Source organism: Arachis stenosperma, chromosome 4 (genome assembly GCF_014773155.1).
Source record: "Arachis stenosperma cultivar V10309 chromosome 4, arast.V10309.gnm1.PFL2, whole genome shotgun sequence".
NCBI classification, from domain to species: Eukaryota; Viridiplantae; Streptophyta; class Magnoliopsida; order Fabales; family Fabaceae; genus Arachis; species Arachis stenosperma.
The window spans coordinates 114,025,306-114,029,357 of record NC_080380.1 but is presented as its reverse complement, the minus strand read 5'-3'; the positions used below and the strand labels follow the sequence as shown (position 1 = coordinate 114,029,357).

The 4,052-nt window shown below is 38.1% G+C and overlaps 1 non-coding gene across 1 annotated transcript; it reads right to left on the bottom strand.

Annotated features, from left to right (window-relative positions):
* Window positions 1-3,538: 3,538 nt before the first annotated feature.
* LOC130977663 (small nucleolar RNA R71) lies at window positions 3,539-3,646 on the bottom strand. Its single transcript, XR_009085346.1, has one exon. It is a non-coding gene; the product is annotated as a small nucleolar RNA R71 (small nucleolar RNA).
* Between the last annotated feature and the right edge of the window lie 406 nt (window positions 3,647-4,052).

Sequence of the window (4,052 nt, the reverse complement as noted above, 5' to 3'; positions counted from 1 at the left end):
GATTTTTTGGAGCTACAGAAGCCCAATTGGCGCGCTCTCAACGGCGTTGGAAAGTAGACATCCTGGGCTTTCCAGCAATGTATAATAGTCTATACTTTGCCCGAGATTTGATGGCCCAAACCGGCGTTCCAAATCAGCTCAAAACTGCCCGGCGTTAAACGCCGGAACTGGCACAAGAATGGGAGTTAAACGCCCAAACTGGCACAAAAGCTAGCGTTTAACTCCAAGAAGAGTCTCTACACGAAAATGCTTCAATGCTCTGCCCAAGCACACACCAAGTGGGCCCGGAAGTGGATTTTTCTGTCATTTACTCATTTCTGTAAACCTTAGGCTACTAGTTCTTTATAAATAAGACCTTTTGCTATTGTATTTTCATCTTTGGATCATTTTCGATCTTAGAATCATCTTTGGATCTTGGGATCTTGGGATCTTAGATCATCTTTAGGTCTTTGAATCCTTTGATCATGTTTTGGGGGCTGGCCTCACGGCCATGCCTAGACCTTGTTCTTATGTATTTTCAACGGTGGAGTTTCTACACACCATAGATTAAGGTGTAGAGCTATGCTGTACCTCGAATATTAATGCAATTACTATTGTTCTTCTATTCAATTCAGCTTGTTCTTATTCCAAGATATTCATTCGCACTCAAGAACTTGATGAATGTGATGATTATGTGACGCTCATCATCATTCTCACTTATGAACGCGTGCCTGACAACCACTCCCGTTCTACAAGCAAACAAGGCTTGAATGTTTATCTCTTGGATTCCTTAATCAGAATCTTCGTGGTATAAGCTAGAATTGATGGCGGCATTCAAGAGAATCCGGAAGGTCTAAACCTTGTCTGTGGTATTCTGAGTAGGATTCAATGATTGAATGACTGTGACGAGCTTCAAACTCCTGAAGGCTGGGCATTAGTGACAGACGCAAAAGAATCAATGGATTCTACTCCAACCTGATTGAGGACCGACAGATGAATAGCCGTGCCGTGACAGGGTGCGTTGAACATTTTCACTGAGAGGACGGGATTGTAGCCACTGACAACGGTGATGCCCAACATACAACTTGCCATGGAAAGGAGTAAGAAGGATTGGATGAAGACAGTAGGAAAGCAAAGAGACGGAAGGGACAAAGCATCTCCATACGCTTATCTGAAATTCTCACCAATGAATTACATAAGTATCTCTATCTTTATCTTTATGTTTTATTCATATATCATCCATAACCATTAGAATCTGCCTAACTGAGATTTACAAGGTGACCATAGCTTGCTTCATACCAACAATCTCTGTGGGATCGACCCTTACTCGCGTAAGGTTTATTACTTGGACGACCCAGTGCACTTGCTGGTTAGTTGTGCGAAGTTGTGTTTATGCCATGGTATTGAGCACCAAGTTTTTGGATTCATTACCGGGAATTATTTGAGTTGTGAAAAGTATTGATCACAATTTCATGCACCAAGCTTTTGGCACCGTTGCCAGGGATTGTTGAGTTTGGACAACTGACGGTTCATCTTGTTGCTTAGATTAGGTATTTTTTTTCAGAGTTCTTAAGAATGAATTCTAGTGTTTCAAGGTGATGCTCTTGTCATCACCAAAGCTGATTGATTCTCATCAATTTAGCTCTTGAATGTAATGTCCTGCTGAAGCTTGGCTAGCCATGTCTAATTTCTTTAGACTAAAGCTTTAGACTAACATTGCGTGATTCCTGGAATTCTCATTAAGAATTTTGATATCTTTATTTTCTTCTTGCACTAATTTTCGAAAAAAAATTACAAAATCATAAAAACCAAAAATATTGTATGCTTCTTGTTGAGTCTAGTGTCTCATGTTAAGTTTGGTGTCAATTGCATGTTTCTGTTCTTCTTGCATTCATTCATGTGTCTTAAGTGATCTTCAAGATGTTCTTGATGATTTCATTGCTCTGATCTTTAAATTCTCTTGACTTGAGTGTTTTGTGTTTCTCATGTGCATTCTCATTTTGTTAGTATCAATAGTATACAAACTGCTAAGTTTGGTGTCTTGCATGCATTGTTATTTAATTTTAGTTGCATTATTAAAAATCCAAAAATATTTTTAATTTGTGTCTTTTCAAGTCAGTAATACAGAGAATTGAAGATTCAGAACATACAGCAGAGGAATTACACAGAGAAAGGCTGGGCGTTCAAAACGCCCAGTGAAGAAGGCAAACTGGCGTTTAAACGCCAGCCAGGGTGCCTGGCTGGGCGTTTAACGCCCAAAAGGGTGGTGCTTTGGGCGTTAAACGCCAGAATGTGCACCATTCTGGGCGTTTAACGCCATGATGGCACAAGAGGGAAGATTCTGTTTTTAATTCAAATTTTTTTCAGGTTTTCAAAACTTTTTCAAAATCAAATCTTTTTCAAATCATATCTTTTCAATCAAATCTTTTTCAAAATCAATTTCTTTCCATTTTCAAAAATACTTGCTATCAATTAATGATTTGATTCAACATTTCAAGTATGTTGCCTTTTCTGTTGAGAAAGGTTTAATGTCTGAATCATATCTTTTCTTGTTAGCCAAGTCATTAATTTTTTAAATCAAATCTTTTTAAATTGTTTTTCAAATCATATCTTCTCAATCACATCTTTTTAAAACCATAACTTTTCAATCATATCTTTTTAATCACATCTTTTTCAAAATAGTTTTCAATCATATCTTTTTTATTTCTAATTTCAAAATCTTTTTCAAAAAATCACTTGATTTCTTTTCCACTCTTAGTTTTCGAAAATCAATTAGTGTTTTTCAAAATGTTTTTAAAATGTTTTTAATTAATTTTCGAAAATTTCTTCCCCTCTTCTCACATCCTTCTATTTATGGACTAACACTATTCCTCAGGGAACAATTCGAACTCCATCTCTCTTGATAAGTTCGAATTCTCTACTTCTTCCTTTTATTTTTCTTTTCCTCTGACACCCCAAGGAATCTCTATATTGTGACATAGAGGATTCCATATTTTCTTGTTCTCTTCTCTTTCATATGAGCAGGAGCAAAGAAAAAAGCATTCTTGTTGAGGCTGACCCTGAACCTAAAAGGACCTTGAAGCGAAAGCTAAGAGAAGCTAAGGCACAACTCTCTGTAGAGGACCTAACAGAAATCTTCAAACAAGAAGAACCCATGGCAGCCGAAAACAACAACAATGCCAACAATGCAAGGAAGGTGCTGGGTGACTTTACTGCACCTACTTCCGACTTCTATGGGAGAAGCATCTCTATCCCTACCATTGGAGCAAACAACTTTGAGCTTAAGCCTCAATTAGTTTCTCTAATGCAACAGAATTGCAAGTTCCATGGACTTCCATTGGAAGATCCTCATCAGTTTTTAGCTGAGTTCTTGCAAATCTGTGACACTGTCAAGACTAATGGGGTTGACCCTGAAGTCTACAGACTTATGCTATTCCCTTTTTCTGTAAGAGACAGAGCTAGGATATGGTTGGACTCAAAACCTAAAGAAAGCTTGAACTCTTGGGAAAAGCTAGTCAATGCCTTCTTGGCAAAGTTCTTTCCACCTCAAAAATTGAGTAAGCTTAGAGTGGAAGTCCAAACCTTCAGACAGAAGGATGGTGAATCCCTCTATGAAGCTTGGGAAAGATACAAACAATTGATCAGAAAGTGTCCCTCTGACATGCTTTCTGAATGGTGCATCATAGGTATTTTCTATGATGGTCTGTCTGAACTGTCCAAGATGTCTTTGGATAGCTCTGCTGGAGGATCTCTTCATCTGAAGAAGACGCCTACAGAAGCTCAAGAACTAATTGAAATGATTGCAAATAACCAATTCATGTACACTTCTGAAAGGAATCCTGTGAACAATGGGACAAATCAGAAGAAAGGAGTTCTTGAGATTGATACTCTGAATGCCATATTGGCTCAGAACAAAATATTGACTCAGCAAGTCAATTTGATTTCTCAAAGTCTGGCTGGAATGCAAAATGCATCAGGCAGTACTAAGGATGCTTCATCTGAAGAAGAAGCTTATGATCCTGAAAACCCTTCAATGGAAGAGGTGAATTACATGGGAGAACCCTATGGAAACA